Raw genomic sequence first — 19,071 nt, forward strand, 5'->3', positions numbered from 1 at the left:
CACAAAGTTGTCAGAAAATCCGATCATTCTGAATGTGGTGACGTAAAACACGTACGTCGGGACTATAAACGGGGCAGTAGCCAATAGCTTTTGTCTCTCAATTTATTTTGAGCATGCGTGGCACTTTGTGCATCGGATTTGTGTACACACGATTGGAATTTCCGACAACGGATTTTGTTGTCGGAAAATTATATAGCCTGCTCTCAAACTTTGTGTGTCGGAAAATCCGATGGAAAATGTGTGATGGAGCCTACACACGGTCGGAATTTCCGACAACAAGGTCCTATCACACATTTTCCGTCGGAAAATACGACCGTGTGTACAGGGCATTAGTGTATTTCCTATTGCTATCTCAATGTACATCATAAATAGTAAACATACCAGTATATATAGCTTGGATTGACATACGAAGATTATTTCAGTCCTATGGTCCTCACAGATCATGTATCATAACGAGCAGGTATACCGAGATATATAGCTAACATAGGTATATGGAAATCACTTCAGACTCACAGCTATCGCCAGGTATAAGGAAAAAAAGGGATATATGTACCCCAATCTATAAAGCATACCTAGTGTAATAATACTCCTTTATAAAGAAAGGAGTATATAGAGCACCTGTGGGACTACTCTTTTGGACCGTGACTTACGTTACTGCTCCGGGTAAGGGTCATGATCACCTTTGGGGAGGGATATTGTGCTCACCATTACTTTGTGATTATGTTGTCATTTTTTGTGATGTTATATCCTGTTTATTATGATTAATGTATTTTTCTTTTTCTATTCTATAATACTATACACTATCTCTGTTCCTTTAATACGTTATTATGCAAACAAAAACTCCTGAAGAAGCAGTGAATTTCCAAGAAACACGTTGATCATGTCAGCATAATTAAGATTTGGTGAACTGGTATTACCATCTATTTCAGTTGCACCTCTTATGTTTAGATAGACAGAGTTGCTCCCTTAAATTTGTATGTTTTAAGTTTGTTGATGTCAATTCAATAAAACTCTACTTGTTTTATATACGTGTATCTTAATTGTTACGGTACCATTAACGTCCACCAGCCTCAAACACAAGCTTTTCCATCGGGGACATATCCCCCAGATCAAGACACATCATATCCCTGTGTCAATACGCGTGGGGGAGGGGACAGGATGGTGTAGGAGTCAGCAGCTGGTCTGTTTGGAGTGAAGGACACACAATCTCAACATTTTTATGCTTGTCACAGAGTGGTTTACTGGAACACCTGTATCATGTGAGTACCCCGCATGGGGGCTTTTTTTCGAATAAATATACAGTGGGGACGGAAAGTATTCAGACCCCCTTAAATGTTTCACTCTTTGTTATATTGCAGCCATTTGCTAAAATCATTTAAGTTCATTTTTTTTCCTCATTAATGTACACACAACACCCCATATTGACAGAAAAACACAGAAATGTTGACATTTTTGCAGATTTATTAAAAAAGAAAAACTGAAATATCACATGGTCCTAAGTATTCAGACCCTTTGCTGTGACACTCATATATTTAACTCAGGTGCTGTCCATTTCTTCTGATCATCCTTGAGATGGTTCTACACCTTTATTTGAGTCCAGCTGTGTTTGATTATACTGATTGGACTTGATTAGGAAAGCCACACACCTGTCTATATAAGACCTTACAGCTCACAGTGCATGTCAGAGCAAATGAGAATCATGAGGTCAAAGGAACTGTCTGAAGAGCTCAGAGACAGAATTGTGGCAAGGCACAGATCTGGCCAAGGTTACAAAAACATTTCTTCTGCTCTTAGGGTCCTAAGAGCACAGTGGCCTTCATAATCCCTAAATGGAAGACGTTTGGGATGACCAGAACCCTTCCTAGAGCTGGCTGTCTGGACAAACTGAGCTAGCGGGGAGAAGAGTCTTGGTGAGAGAGGTAAAGAAGAACCCAAAGATCACTGTGGCTGAGCTCCAGAGATGCAGTCAGGAGATGGGAGAAAGTTGTGGAAAGTTAACCATCACTGTAGCCCTCCACCAGTCAGGGCTTTATCACAGAGTGGCCTGACGGAAGCCTCTTCTCAGTGCAAGACACATGAAAGCCCGCATGGAGTTTGCTAAAAAAACACCTGAAGGACTCCAAGATGGTGAGAAATAAGATTCTCTGGTCTGATGAGACCAAGATAGAACTTTTTGGCCTTAATTCTAAGCGGTATGTGTGGAGAAAACCAGGCACTGCTCAGCACCTGTCCAGTACAGTTCCAACAGTGAAGCATAGTGGTGGCAGCATCATGCTGTGGGGGTGTTTTTCAGCTGCAAGGACAGGACGACTGGTTGCAATCGAGGTAAAGAAGAATGCGGCCAAGTACAGGGATATCCTGGACGAAAACCTTCTCCAGAGTGCTCAGGACCTCAGACTGGGCCGAAGGTTTACCTTTCAACAAGACAATGACCCTAAGCACACAGCTAAAATAACGAAGGAGTGGCTTCACAACAACTCCGTGACTGTTCTTGAATGGCCCAGCCAGAGCCCTGACTTAAACCCAATTGAGCATCTCTGGAGAGACCTAAAAATGGCTGTCCACCAACGTTTACCATCCAACCTGACAGAACTGGAGAGGATCTGCAAGGAGGAATGGCAGAGGATCCCCAAATCCAGGTGTGAAAAACTTGTTGCATCTTTCCCAAAAAGAATCATGGCTGTATTACATCAAAAGGGTGCTTCTACTAAATACCGAGCAAAGGGTCTGAATACTTAGGACCATGTGATATTTCAGTTTTTCTTTTTTAATAAATCTGCAAAAATGTCAGCAAGTCTGTGTTTTTCTGTCAATATGGGGTGCTGTGTGTACATTAATAAGGAAAAAAATTAACTTAAATGATTTTAGCAAATGGCTGCAATATAACGAAGAGTGAAAAATTTAAAGGGGTCTGAATACTTTCTGTCCCCACTGTATATATTTTTGTAAATGGTATCACACTATCCAGTCCTCATTTCTCATATACATGTGGAGACTACGCCATTTTACAGCATAGGACAGTGATAGCGAACCTTGGCACCCCTTGGAACTACATTTCCTATGGTGCTCAACTGCATGCTTTGGAAATGTAGTTCCAAAACATCTGGGGTGCCAAGGTTCACCATCACTGGCATAGGATATCACAGATCCATCTACACAGAACCCAGAGTTGGTTCACTGGCGTGTTTAGATCAAGCTTACTGTAATTGCGAGGTCACATGTTCCGAGGTGAGCATACTCACACAGGGGAGGAGCACAAGAGTGATGTCACTTGAACACATGTGGATTATCACTACAGCGGTGGAGGAATTGTGGATGAAATTTTCACAAGCACTACAGCACTTTATCATCACAGCAAGATTTAAAGCATATTATATGGACTTTAATGCAATTTTTGTTTAATATGCTAATTGATTATGTCACATAGCACTTTGGCACTCTATTTTATATTGATTTGATCGATTTATGTCTCATTATTGATTTTTTTGGCACTATATTTAGCACAGTTAATTTATTTATTTATTTATTTTTTGGTATTGCATATTGACACTAGCTTAGCGCAGTATTTTCGTATTTAGATTGTTTAGCATGGATGTATGGGACGTGATCAATACCAGCAGCTGATTATCTAGTCTCAGATTTATTATATTTTGGTAGCTCGCAAGATTTTCAGTTTATACATGAGTACATTACAGTCCCAACCTGCCCTGTGGATTAATATTGAAGAGGCTGGGACTGTATTGTACTCGTTTGGCACAGGAGAGTACTACACCTGCACTCAAAAGTGAAGAAATAGTCCGCTTGTCTTGGGAAAGTCTTTTTTAAATGTTATTTGCCACAGCCTGCAGATCGCGGTGCCCAGAGTCACCTCTCTGTCTCCACCCACCCCCCTTCTTTCCCTGCTGAATTGGCCGGGCTGTGGGGCCAGACCTGGAAAGTATCCCCGCACAGCAGCCAAAGCAGCCTGAGGGAGCTCCAGAGATAGATTGGGCCCGGGCGGCTGGTTTGTTTAGGAAACACAGGCCCCCTACATGTGTATGGGCTGTCCCCCTCTGATGGCGGCCCTGGCTCCACTGCAAACAAAGACAGCTTTTCAGGTGTCATCAACAAATTCACACTGCTTTTACTTCTGTTGAGCCCATACAAGATACTAAATGCAAGGCCTTAACAAAATAAAAACAAATAAAATAGAGCTGAAACAACACAGAAACACTACAAGCAAAATGTTACTAAACCCAGGACCCTGAATTTACTATATCTGGTCTCCCACGGTACGCAGAACATGGAAATGCTATTATTTTAGTAAATATAAACTGCTTAATTACTTTTCTAATCTTATGACTTCTATCAGTCTCTGGTTAAAGCTTATAGGAGCAGTTTTCAATCTCCTCTGATTGTCCTATGAGGCTGCAGGACCCCTGACACTCTGTTTGGACAGTGATGATTGGCTCTGTGCTGATCACCTGCACCCTCCCAAGAAAAAAAAACCTCTCTAGCAATACACACCAAACTGAGCATGTGCAGAGTGACTCCAAAGGCTCTCTCCTATCAGGATATATATTTGGGGACAGTGAAAAAAGGAGGATCAGAGATGACAGGATCAAACAGCCTTTTTACACAATGCAAAGGATTAACCCCTTAGGTTCCACGGTGACAACAAGCATGCATTACTGCATATACAGACTGATTTTACTTTAACTCCAACACATCTACAAAGGACTAATGCCCCGTACACACGGTCGGACTTTGTTCGGACATTCCGACAACAAAAACCTAGGATTTTTTCCGATGGATGTTGGCTCAAACTTGTCTTGCATACACACGGTCACACAAAGTTGTCGGAAATCCGATCGTTCTAAACGCGGTGACGTAAAACACGTACGTCGGGACTATAAACGGGGCAGTGGCCAATAGCTTTCATCTCTTTATTTATTCTGAGCATGCGTGGCACTTTGTCAGTCGGATTTGTGTACACACGATCGGAATTTCCGACAAGGGATTTTGTTGTCGGAAAATTTTATCTCCTGCTGTCCAACTTTGTGTGTCGGAAAATCCGATGGAAAATGTCCGATGGAGCCCACACACGGTCGGAATTTCCGACAACGCGCTCCGATCGGACATTTTCCATCGGAAAATCCGACCGTGTGTACGGGGCATTATAGTGTGTGGAACTCATCACCTGCCAAAGCATTGGCCAGTGGTCATTGACAGCTATTTGTAATGCATTATGGGATGTTTGGCAGAGTGATTCTTACTGAATGTCCCAAAAGCTGTGATTTTGTCTGAACAGCCAAAAGTTGGTTTGAACTAAACTCTTGACTCATCCCTTCTGGAAAGCAATGAATTAGATTTCCACTCCCTTTTCTTATATTAGTAGCTCTTTTCTCTCACTTTGGTGTTGTTTTTTGCTAAGCATCTATCTGGATCAAGTGGCCTCTGAGTTTCACCTTGTAAACTTCCCATAGAAAAGCAATGATGAATCAAATGCAAATGATTAACCACTTCAGCCCCGGGAGGATTTACCCCCTTCCTGACCAGAGCATTTTTTGCGATATGGCACTGCATTGATTTAGCTGACAATTGCGCGGTCGGGCGATGTTGCACCCAAACAAAATTTGATGGCCTTTTTTTCCACATAAATAGAGCTTTCTTTTGGTGGCATTTGATCACCTCTGCGGTTTTTATTTTTTGCGCTATAAACAAAAAAAGGCCGTCAGTTTTGAAAAAAGGCTGTATTTTTTTACTTTTTGCTATAATAAATATCCCCCAAAAATTATATAAAAAAATGAATGTCTTCCACAGTTTAGGCCGATATGTTTTCTTCTACATATTTATGGTAAAAAAATTGCAATAAGTGTATATTGATTAGTTAGCGCAAAAGTTATAGCGTCTACAAAATAGGGGATAGATTTATGGTATTTTTATTATTAATTTTTTTTTCACTATTAATGGCGGCAATCTGCAATTTTTATTAGGACTGCGACATTATGGCGGACAGATTGGACACTTTTGACACTATTTTGGGTCCTTTGACATTTATACAGCGATCAGAGCTACAAATAGCCACTGATTACTGTATAAATGACACTGGCAGGGAAGGTGTTAAACACTAGGGGGCAATCAAGGGGTTGTGTTCCCTGGATGTGTTCCAACTGTAGGGGGGATGGGCTCACTACAACATGACAGAGATCACTGCTCCCAATGAAAGGTAGCAGCAGATCTCTTTCGTGTTGCTAGGAAGTAGGGATGAGCTTCGAGTTCGAGTCAAACTCATGTTCGACTCGAACATCGGCTGTTCGCAAGTTCGCCGAACAGCGAACAATTTGGAGTGCCAAATTCGAATGCCGCGGAACACCCTTTAAAAGTCTATGGGAGAAATCAAAAGTGCTAATTTTAAAAGCTTATATGCAAGTTATTGTCATAAAAAGTGTTTGGGGACCTGGGTCCTGCCCCAGGGGACATGGATCAATGCAAAAAAAAGTTTTAAAAACGGCCGTTTTTCGGGAGCAGTGATTTTAATAATGCTTAAAGTCAAACAATAAAAGTGTAATATCCCTTTAAATTTCGTAGCTGGGGGTGTCTATAGTATGCCTGTAAAGGGGAGCATGTTTCCCGTGTTTAGAACAGTCTGACAGCAAAATGACATTTCAAAGGAAAAAAAGTCATTTAAAACTACTCGCGGCTATTGCATTGCCGGTCCGACAATACACATAAAAGTTCATTGATAAAAACGGCATGGGGGTGTTCGGCTCATCCCTACTAAGAAGAACAGAGAAATGCCTTGTTTACATAGTCATCTCCCCATTCTGCCTCTCCTCACCGTAATCGCGGGACGCCGGCGAACATCGAGCTTGCGGGACCCGCGGGCATGCTCCCGCACGTGCGCCCGCTAGATGGCAAATTCAAAGGGACGTACAGGTATGCCCTTTTGCCTGCCCATGCCATTCTACTGATGTAAATCGGCATGCGGCAGTCGGCAAGTGGTTAAAGAGGATGTGACCAGGAATTTATTCAATCTCCATTTAAAAGAAGGCTTGTCATGCAGGGACAGCTTCTATGCAGAAGAAGGGGGTTCTCATCAGGCCAGGGTCTGGAAAAGATGTCCACTTTAGAAACTAAAGATAATTGTTGGGGTAGCACAAAGATGTGGTCTATCTGATAGAAGTTTGAATGAGGGGGGGTGAACTTCCTGCCAGGTATCTGTTTTTATTATTATTTGTTTGTCTGTCTTCATAACAAAATGTATTAATTAATTAATATAGGTTGACTTTGTTCTTCAAAGCAAATCCAGACTGTCAAACTTGACTGAATTGATTTGCCCAATCTTCAAGTGTGAGTCGGAATTGATTTTTAAATGTTTGTTCATTGCTTATTGAACATGAATATTTATTGCTGAATTTAAATTCAATCTCTAATATTTAAAAGTGTAAGACCACATTTAGATGAGTTATGCTTTTCCCATGAAGACATTTTGCAACTTCTACTTCTTCCAAAGGAAAGTTAGTATCTTGCTAATTTCAATGGCACAAGGACAGATAAGTACCTGTCTTGTCAGGGGTGCAGAAGAGGCCCATTGAAGGTTACTAAATGTAAGATCAAAATAATTGAAATGGTAATTTCTTTTTTTATCTTTAAATAATCTTTATTAGCATTTCTTAAATTACATACCTTCCAACAAACATATTAAAACAATCTCAACTTCAGGTAATCATAGTGCACTAGAAAAAAGGTCATATATACCCCATCCGTTCCTACCATGATCCCATTACACCTCCTTATTCTATCCACCGGTTGAGGTTTGGTACCTTGTGTTAAGGCAACATATAATTATTTTCCCCTACTCCCCTCCCACCCTGATCCAGATCCTGCCTCAATGGTAATGGTAATTTCTAAATATACCCTCCTCTGCCATAAATATTTTTGCCTTTACAGTCCAGGAGAACAATCACCTATAAATGTTTTGGCTTTTATTTCTGCTATCCACAATGTTAACCAGAATCTAGACATTTTGCCCAATATTACACTGGGATTTCATGTGCTTGATTCATGTTTACATCCATGTTTGGCTGTAAAGGATGTTCTAAGCATTTTATCTGGGCTACAGAAGGCAGTCCCTAATTACTCATGTTCTGGAGAAGCTGAACTGGTGGGTTTTATTGGAGATCATTACTCAGTTACAACAATTCCAATGGCACAAATACTAGGAATTTATGGATATACACAGGTACGTCTTTCATCTTTGCCCTCAAGACCATCAAGTGCAAAATTCAAATATAACATAGCTACAATGAAACAAAAAAAAATGTTTCTTAATTCAAATATATTATTGTGAAGAATAATTTTTTGTGCATGGAACTCCTTCCAGCTCCATATAAATGTTTATCTTATGTAGCACACCCTCTAAGGAGCTACAGAAGAACTGGATCCCTCACTCCTGCACAGCCAGGCACACCAAACCCCAACAGGCACTCCAGAGTCAGAGAATGGTCTGTGACCCTGTTTTTGTTATTTATTGAGTGTTAATAAGTTGGATAGGGATGGGAGGTCATGGGATGTCCACTTGACTTCAGCAACAAATATTAGGCAGCAGCTTCAGTGACATCTTCCTATACACAGTCTATATACAGTCTCCTTGACTCTTTCTGCACACACTAGATAGCTGGCTCCAGCTGAATCACTGTCGGAAGATATGACAAGGTCTCAGTCAGTTTTTTAGCAATGGCTCACAAGGGTGGAATGACAACTCTTTGGGCCCCCGGGCAATAGGAGTTTATGGGGCCCCCTGTATCCAAGCTGTTATGTATTAGTGTGTTATACTGCTCTCCATCCAGTAGGGGGAAGCATTGTAAATATGTTCTTTTTATTGTTCTGGTAGAGCAATGTACTTTAGAGTCCTGTGAATGCCTGTCCATGTCGATGGTTCAAATACATTTTAAAATACACAAAACTGGTGATGAGGATGGGATTTCAGTGAATGGACACTGCAAAAGTACAGGTAATCCGCTTGAGTGAAGAATCAGAACTTGTGTTTTAGAGACACATCTTTAAATATCTCCAGCATGGCTTCGCTGGGACACATGGAGGAATTTGATGTGGTTAATTCATCCTCATGGGACTTGTATGCTGACAGGTTAGAGTTTTCCTGGAAGCTGTGCAGAAAAGAGCTGTGTTACTGAGTTTTATTGGATCTAAGATTTTTTTTTCAAATAACAGTTTTATTAGTTATCTCAGCAGGTAAAAGAACATAGACAGAACACACTATGTTCCAGACAGTGCTAGAGATAGCCGGTAAAGACATTGTGGCAGTAATTGGTGCAGGATCATTGCTAAATCATACTATGAGTTAGATAATAATTGAAATTTGCCATTGGCTAGGTGAGAGCCTATGGAATGTGAGAGAGAACATAAAAGAAAAGATAGAATGGAGAGAAGGGATATAGAGAGTTAGAAATGTAAGATAAGAAAGAAGAGATGGGAAAGTAAGGTAGTATCTCAACCATCGGTTTAAGGCGGGTCCTCTCGTCGATGCTACTCCACCCAGACCTTATCGTGCATTTCCAACTTATCCTTTATTCTAGCTGTCATTTTTCCATTAGCTCCACATCTTTTATTCTGACATACAGAGCTTCTTGGGAGTGTGGGGAGCGCCGATTCCAGTTGAGGGCGACCAGACATCGTGCAGCTGTCAGAACATGTCGAAGTAGCTTCTTGGATGGTTTGGCAATTTGTAATGGTGACACACCAAGTAGGAAAAATGTTGGCGTCATGGGGACCTGTAGCCCAAAGAGGCAGGACAACAAGCGCTGTGTCTGCGTCCAGAAGGGCACTATTATGGGACAACTCCAGTAAATATGGTAGAGGCAGGGTCATCTTTAATATTGATTGGACCCTGGACAAAAATTTTCTTGGGCCCCACCCTCCATGCAGTTTCCCTCTCCACCTGCTCTGAGACATACAATAAATAGCAGCTAGACTCAAAATGTGTTTACTGAATCAGATCAGGCAGCGATTGCAATTGGTTGCCAGAGGTTACAATGTATCATCACCATGCACTGACTGGTTGCTAGAGGTTACAGCACACATTGTGTCTCACTGATTAGTTGCTAGAAGTTACAGCACATGGTTTCTGCTTGTTGATTGGGTGCTAGAGATTACTGTACATCAATACTGCTCACTGATTGGTTACTAGAGGTTACTGCACATCATCTCCTGACTGCCTGCACACCATGGATTGGGGAGGTGAAGGACCCAAATAATAGACAGAAAACTCCTAGGGATCCTAGGACTCCTGGGATCAGTGGCAGTGCTGGGGGGAGGGTGTGATCAATGGCAATGCTGATAAAGACTACCAATATAAGGAATTTCAACATTGGCCACCAAAGTAATAGGGGTTTACACTGACCACTAATGTAATAAAAGCATTCACAGTAACCACCAATGTAAGGAGGAATTACATTTTACACTGACCAGTAGGGATGGGCCGAACACCCCCCCCCCCCGTTCGGTTCACACCGTTAAAGTCTATGGGACACGAACATGAAAAATCACAAGTGCTAATTTTAAAGGCTTATATGCATGGTATTGTCTTAAAAAGTGTTTGGGGACCTGGGTCCTGCCCCAGGGGACATGTATCAATGCAAAAAAAAGTTTTAAAAACAGACGTTTTTTTCGAGAGCAGTGATTTTAATAACGCTTAAAGTGAAACAATAATAGGGCGTACACACGGTCGGACTTTGTTCGGACATTCCGACAACAAAATCCTAGGATTTTTTCCGATGGATGTTGGCTCAAACTTGTCTTGCATACACACGGTCACACAAAGTTGTCGGAAAATCCGATCGTTTTAAACACGGTGACGTAAAACACGTACGTCGGGACTATAAACGGGGCAGTGGCCAATAGCTTTCATCTCTTTATTTATTCTGAGCATGCATGGCACTTTGTCCGTCGGATTTGTGTACACACGATCGGAATTTCCGACAACGGATTTTGTTGTCGGAAAATTTTATCTCCTGCTCTCCAACTTTGTGTGTCGGAAAATCTGATGGAAAATGTCCGATGGAGCCCACACATGGTCGGAATTTCCGACAACACGATCCGATCGGACATTTTCCATCGGAAAATCCGACCGTGTGTACGGGGCATAAAAGTGTAATATTCCTTTAAATTTTGTACCTGGGGGTGTCTATAGTATGCCTGTAAAGTGGTGCATGTTTCCCGTGTTTACAACAGTCCGAGTGCAAAATGACATTTCTGAAGGAAAAAAAGTAATTTAAAAGTGCCAGCGCTATAATGAATTGTCGGTCCGGCATTACACATAAAAGTTCATTGAAAAAAATGGCATGAGATTTCCCCATAGGGGAACCCCCGAACCAATAAAACAAAATGCATAGGGGTCCCCCCAAATTCCATGCCAGGCCCTTCAGGTCTGGTATGGGTATTAAGGGGAACCCCCCGCCACATTCTTTAAAAAAAAATGGCGAGGGGGCCCCCCTCAAAATCAATACCAGACCCTTCAGGTCTGGTTTGCATTCTAAGGGGAACCCCGCGCCAAAATTAAAAAAAATAAATGGCGTGGAGTAGCCCCCCAAAGCACCTTGTCCCCATGTTGATGGGGAGAAGGGCCTCATCCCCACAACCCTTGCCAGGTGGTTGTGGGGGTCTGCGGGTGGGGGGATTATCGGAATCTGGAAGAACCCTTTAACAAAGAGAACCCCCGGATCCTTCCCCCCTGTGTGAATTGGTAATGGGGTACAAATACCATTTCACAAAAAAGTGTCAAAAATGTTAAAAAAGACAATAGTAAACAGGTGACCCCGCCCCCCTCTGACACCATGGGGAAAGCCATAGGTAAGTCCCCGTGCATCAGAGGGGGGCAGGGTCACCGGGTGAACTGTAACCTGAACAGAAGCGTCACACAGTGGAAAACCCAATGAGGTGGATTGTATGGAGGATGAAGCGGAGAAGAAGAAGCCGGAGGAAGAAGCCGGATAAGAAGACCAGAGGAAGAAGTGGAGGAAGATAGAGGAAGAAGTGGGGGAAGAACAAGATGGAGGAGGCAGAAGAACACCAAGGGAAGACCAGAAGAAAGAAGATGGAAGAAGAAGCGGGGAAAGAAGAAGACATTAATAAAGGAATTGTCAAAATCCGTCTATTGTCTTTTTTAACATTTTTGACACTTTTTTTGTGAAATGGTAGGGGTACAAATAGCAATTCATACGGGGGGCAGGATCTGGGGGTCCCCTTGTTAAAGGGAGCTTCCAGATTCCGATAAGCCCCCCAGCCCGCAGACCCCCACAACCACTGGGCAAGGGTTGTGGGGATGAGGCCCTTCTCCCCATCAACATGGGGACCAAGTGCTTTGGGGGGCTACCCAAAAGCACCCTCCCAATGTTGAGGGCATGTGGCCTTGTACGGTTCAGGAGGGGGGGCGCTCTCTTGCCCCCTTATTTCCTGTGGCCTGCCAGGTTGCATGCTCGGATAAGGGTCTGGTATGGATTTTTGGGGGGACCCCATGCCATTTTTTTTTTTACATTTTGGCTCGGGGCTCGCCTTAAAATCCATAGCAGACCTGAAGGGCCTGGTATGGGTTTTGAGGGGGACCCCCATGTCATTATAGCCGCTAGCGCTAGTACTTTTAAATTACTTTTTTTCCTTTAGAAATGTAATTTTGCACTTGGACTGTTCTAAATACAGGAAACATGTGCCACTTTACAGGCATACTATAGACACCCCCCAGGTACGAAGTTTAAAGGAATATTGCACTTTTATTTTTTCACTTTAAGCATTATTAAAATCACTGCTCCTGAAAAAACGGCCGTTTTTAAAACTTTTTTTGCATTGATCCATGTCCCCTGGTGCAGGACCCAGGTCCCCAAACACTTTTTATGACAATAACTTGCATATAAGCCTTTAAAATTAGCACTTTTGATTTCTCCCATAGACTTTTAAAGGGTGTTCCGCGGCATTCGAATTTGCCGCGAACACCCCAAATTGTTCGCTGTTCGGTGAACTTGCGAACAGCCGATGTTCGAGTCGAACATGAGTTCGACTCGAACTCGAAGCTCATCCCTACTTCCTAGCAACACAACAGAGATCTACTGCTACCTGTCATCTTTTTAAAACTTTTTTTTGCATTGATACATGTCCCCTGGGGCAGGACCCAGGTCCCCAAACACTTTTTATGACAATAACTTGCATATTAACCTTTAAAATTAGCACTTTTGATTTCTCCCATAGACTTTTAAAGGGTCTTCGAATTTGCCGCAAACACCCCAAATTGTTCGCTATTCAGCGAACGGGAGAACAGCCAATGTTCGACCCGAACTCATGTTCGACCCGAGCATAAAGCCCATCCCTACTGACCACCAATGTAAGTGGGACATTCACACTGGCCACTAGTGTGAATGAAAGGATTCTACACCAAGCACCAATGTAATGAGAGGATTTACACTGACCACCAATGTAACTGAGACGTTTAGCCTGCGTTCACATTTGTGTGTGTTGGGAACGCATGCAAAATCGCTTTCCTGATGCCACAGAAACGTGCTGCCCTTAATTGTTAATAACACCCTCACGCATCTGCTGACATGTGCCTTGGCACTGTGTGATTTTGAAAAAGGGTTTGGGACCTTTTCCCGCATTTGTAGCACATAGAGCAGCCCACTGAAATGAATGGGCTGCCCTACACGTGACCTACATCTTTATCCACCCTGTCAGTACACCTTTGCATCCTAAAACCCCTGGTAACCTCTGCACCCCAAACCTCTCCAACCCCCCTCCCCTTTAACTCTACCTGACTTCTCTGCTCATCTTTGCACCCACCTTCTTTACCTCCGTACATCCCCTCCTTGCTCACCTGTGCACCACAAACTGTAATTCCAGTTGTAGGCAGGACTTTCAAGCATGCCCCTTTACCTCCCCAGTGGGCAGCATTCAGTATAGGTGATGGTGGTTATGACCTCAGGGGGCATGATATACATATGAATACCGCCTCTATTTACATAAAAATGCTGCCGGTCTGCCACTATTTACATATGAATGCAGCCGCTATTTACATATGAATGCCGCTATTTACATATAAACACAGGGTCTGCAGGTGAGTCATCTGTACACAAAAGGGCAGAGCTTGGCAGCATTAGTAACAGAACTTCACACTGAGATATCAGGACACAGCATGGGATTAAAATTTCAAGGGATGAAGGAATTTAAACTGGGATAGTTGGCAAGTATGAGGCAGATGATTCGGGCCCCAGAACAACAGGGCCCAGGGCAGCTGCCCTTTTACCCTGCCCTAAAAACTGCCCTGGGTAGAGGGTACCTTTGTCCCCCTGACAGCGTCAGCACCGACCAGAGCTCAAGGGGTAGATAACATGGAGTACGTCTGGCGCCAGGTACCAAAAGTAAAGAATTTTATAAGCGGTCTCTTTGTAGAGCGTACAGAAGGAGCTTTTAGCCGCCTGGGACAAGATCGTCTGCCATGCCATCTCAAGGATTTCTTCTCTCAATATCTTTTCCCAGCGGAGCATGTAGGCATGTGTACCCTGATTCAGTATAGAGTAGGTATTAAGTAACAAGTATATGTCGGAGATCAGACCCCGGCATGCAGATCCCTCTAATATTAAGCTCTTGAAGGGGGATGGCGCTGAGAATTGGAGATTTGGGGAAAAGGATTGAGCATATGCGTATTGGCAGATATTCATAAAACACCTGGCGAAGCATGTCATATTTTTCCTGGAGTTCAGTGAATGTTAGTGTCAGGGCTGGGCTCAGCCCTTCCTTCTCAAAGCTGGCCACTCAGCTGTTGGCTTTTTGTCAGCTCCTATCTTCCACAGTGACTCACCTGTTGATATGATATCCTGCTCATCAGTCCTGCCTACTTAAGCCAGATGATCTCTGCCTTTGCCTTGGTCACATCTCTAGAGATGCTCTCCTGTGTTCCTGTTAAAGACTTCCTTGGCTGACATTCCTTCTGGCTCCAGATCCTGCTTGCTGTTCTTCTACGCTCATCACTGGCTCCCTGACGTTTTGACTTATCTGACTATCCGTTTCGGTTCCTGAACTCTGGCTATGTTTTGACTACGTTTACCCTGTTTGCCATTTTTTATTATTATTAAACAAGTGGGATTTAAATGTAGTTCTGTCTGATTCATGGTTTCTGACAGTTAGTAATTTGCGTGATCTAGGGTCTACCAAGTGGCCAAAGTGGAATAAGTTCTGCGTTGCCCAGGGTGAAGACATCTGGTGAGTGAAACCAGCAGGCATCTTGGGGTTGCAGAGGAAAGAGGTTAGCAGTGACTTTTCTGAACTGAGCTCGTATGTGCAGGACATTTTGCGCCAGATCGATCTGAGTTGAGACATAGACCCCAAAAGCCTACCAGGGTCCACCTCCGTGTTTGCACTCCAGAGTAAACTATTTGGGTTGGGTGTATAGGCGTGAGCCATATCTTTTCAATCTCTGTCCATTTATTATAGGATCATTGAGGGAACCAGGAGATCAAGGCGCGCAATTGAGTCACTTGATAATATTTTACCAGGTCAGGGAACGCCAGCCCCCCATCGGAGCGGGACGCCATCAAGACCGAACAGGGTATCCTGTGCCTCCTGTAGTTCCAGACAAAGCGTATCAAATCTGCTTGAAGCTTTCTTAGTTGTACATAAGGCACAGGGATAGGCAGTGCCTGGACAAGATACAAGAGTTTAGGGAGAATGTTCATCTTCACAGAGGCCACTCTCCCCAGGAGGGAAATGTCTTCCATTTTTGCAGTAAATCTCTTATGGAGCGAAACAGTGGCGGGAAGTTCGCTTGGTAGAAGGTGGCAAAGGTTGGGGTAATATGAACCCATAGATATTTCAGGGCTGAGGTCTTCCAGTTATACCGAAGCACTGCTGCAGATGGTGCACTTTGGATGCCAGGATGTTAATCGAAAGTGCCTCCGATTTGGTCGCATTTATTTTATAGCCTGAGAGGAACCTATAGGTTTCGAGTTCAGCATGCAAGTTGGGTTAGGGAGATCCCAGGTTGGGTCAGGGTGAGTATGACATCATCCGTGAATAGTGATAGTTTAAACTCCTTCCCTCTGACTGGGATACCCCAAATGTCTGGGTTTCTGCAGATAGATTCAGCCAAGGGTTCAAAACAGAGTGCAAACAATAGCGGTGAGAGTGGGCACCCCTGGCAGATCCCATTAGCAATCGGGAATGAGGGAGACAGAGCAAAAGGAGTTTTTACTTGAGATGTAGGGTTGGTGTAGAGGTGTAGATGGCCCGCAGAAAGGGTCAGTGGAAACCCACGTGGCGTAATGTGGCAAACAGGATAGGCCAGCCCAGGCAGTCGAAGGCCTTTTCCACATCCAGACTGAGGACTAAGGATTCCAGGCCATCCCTGTTTGCCACATCTATTAAGTCAATAACCCTTCTTGTGTTGTCAACTGCCTGATGGAGAGGGACAGAGCCCACCTGATCTTTATGTATTAAAGAGGGTAATATCACGTTCAGGCTTATTGAGAGAAGTTTGGTAAAGATTTTCAGGTCAGAGTTTAAGAGTGCTATAGGCCTATAGCTAGCACATAAAGAGGGGTCTTGTCCGGTTTCAGTATTACAGTGAGGAATGATCTTTGCATGTCTGAGGGAATGGGGGTTTGTTGAAGGAAGGCATTAAAGAGTTTATACATATGTGGCAGGAGTAGGGTAAGAAAGGATTTATAATACTCATAGGGGAGACCATCTGGACCTGGGGATTTACGCGTAGGTTGAGTGTTGATGGCTGACATGAGTTCTGCTTCCGTGATGGGTGCGTTGAGGGAGAGGAGGTCCGAGGCCTGAAGTCAGGAGATTCCACTCCGTTCTAGATTGTGGTTCATGCGGTCAGTTAGTTTGGGGGAAGGGGAGCCATGAGGGATCTCAGGGTTGTTGTATAGAGCGGTGTAGAACTCCTCAAAGGAGTGGACAATGTCCTGGGGGTGAGATAGGAGGCTGCCAAATCTGTTTTTAATTTGATGTGGGGTAGTCGTGTGAGAGCGTTCAGGCAATTTCTGAGCTAGTAGAGAGTAAGCTTTGTTACCCTAATCATAGTACAGTTGTTTTAGTCTAGTCAGGGCCTTTTCTACTTGGCCTAGTGCCAAGTCTTTAAGAGTCATACAGAGACGGATGATTTTTTTGAGTAGGGGTAGGGATGGGGAGGTTTGTAGTTGAAGTTCTAGGGCCCTAAGTTCCCTCTCAGCTTGCGATTTGGTGGCCCTCATGTATTTTTTCATAGCCGAAGCAAGCGCAATGCAGCGACCACAGAGAACTGCCTTATGGGCTTCCCAGAGAAAGGAAGAGGATATGTCTGGGGTGTTGTTCTCGATGAAGTAGAGTTTCAGTGTGTGGATTCTAATTCCATTTTGGAGGGGAGGTGTTGTAGGAGGAAGATATTCAGCTGCCAGTGACATGACTTGCGGTTAGGGGCACCTAAGTCCAGTGTCAGCAGGATGGGGGCATTATCCAACCAGGAGATTGGGAGAATCTGTGCAGCTCGGGTAATGCAGAGCATGGCATTGTTAACAAAGAGGTAGTTAACCACTTGAGCCCCGGACCATTATGCTGCCTAAGGACCAGAGGTCTTTTTCCAATTTGGCACTGCGTCGCTTTAACTGCTAATTGCGCGGTCATGCAATGCTGTACCCAAACGAAATTTGCGTCCTTTTCTTCCCACAAATAGAGCTTTCTTTTGATGGTATTTGATCACCTCTGCGGTTTTTATTTTTTGCGCTATAAACGGAAAAAGACCGAAAATTTTGAAAAAAAATGATATTTTCTACTTTTTGTTATAAAAAAAATCCAATAAACTAAATTTTAGTCATACATTTAGGCCAAAATGTATTCGGCCACATGTCTTTGGTAAAAAAAATGTCAATAAGCGTATATTTATTGGTTTACGCAAAAGTTATAGCGTCTACAAACTAGGGTACATTTTCTGTAATTTACACAGCTTTTAGTTTATGACTGCCTATGTCATTTCTTGAGGTGCTAAAATGGCAGGGCAGTACAAACCCCCCCCAAGTGACCCCATTTTGGAAAGTAGACACCCCAAGGAAATTGCTGAGAGGCATGTTGAACCCATTGAATATTTATTTTTTTTGTCCCAAGTGATTGAATAATGACAAAAAAAAAAAAAATATTTACAAAAAGTTGTCACTAAATGATATATTGCTCACACAGGCCATGGGCCTATGTGGAATTGCACCCCAAAATACATTCAGCTGCTTCTCCTGAGTATGGGGATACCACATGTGTGGGACTTTTTGGGAGCCTAGCCGCGTACGGGGCCCCGAAAACCAATCACCACCTTCAGGATTTCTAAGGGTGTAAATTTTTGATTTTACTCCTCACTACCTATCACAGTTTCGGAGGCCATGGAATGCCCAGGTGGCACAAAACCCCCCAAAATGACCCCATTTTGGAAAGTAGACACCCCAAGCTATTTGCTGAGAGGCATATTGAGTCCATGGAATATTTTATATTTTGACACAAGTTGTGGGAAAGTGACACTTTTTTTTTTTTTTTTTTTTGCATAAAGTTGTCACTAAATGATATATTGCTCACACAGGCCATGGGCATATGTGGAATTGCACCCCAAAATACATTTAGCTGCTTCTCCTGAGTATGGGGATACCACATGTGTGGGACTTTTTGGGAGCCTAGCCGCGTACGGGACCCCGAAAACCAATCACCGCCTTCAGGATTTCTAAGGGTGAAAATTTTTGATTTCACTCTTCACTGCCTATCACAGTTTCGGAGGCCATGGAATGCCCAGGTGGCACAAACCCCCCCCAAATGACCCCATTTTGGAAAGTAGACACCCCAAGCTATTTGCTGAGAGGCATGGTGAGTATTTTGCAGCTCTCATTTGTTTTTGAAAATGAAGAAAGACAAGAAAAAACATTTTTTTTTTTCTTTTTTCAATTTTCAAAACTTTGTGACAAAAAGTGAGGTCTGCAAAATACTCACTATACCTCTCAGCAAATAGCTTGGGGTGTCTACTTTCCAAAATGGGGTCATTTGGGGGGGGTTTGTGCCACCTGGGCTTTC

The sequence above is a fragment of the Aquarana catesbeiana genome, linkage group LG01 (assembly GCF_042186555.1).
Source record: "Aquarana catesbeiana isolate 2022-GZ linkage group LG01, ASM4218655v1, whole genome shotgun sequence".
NCBI lineage: Eukaryota > Metazoa > Chordata > Amphibia > Anura > Ranidae > Aquarana > Aquarana catesbeiana.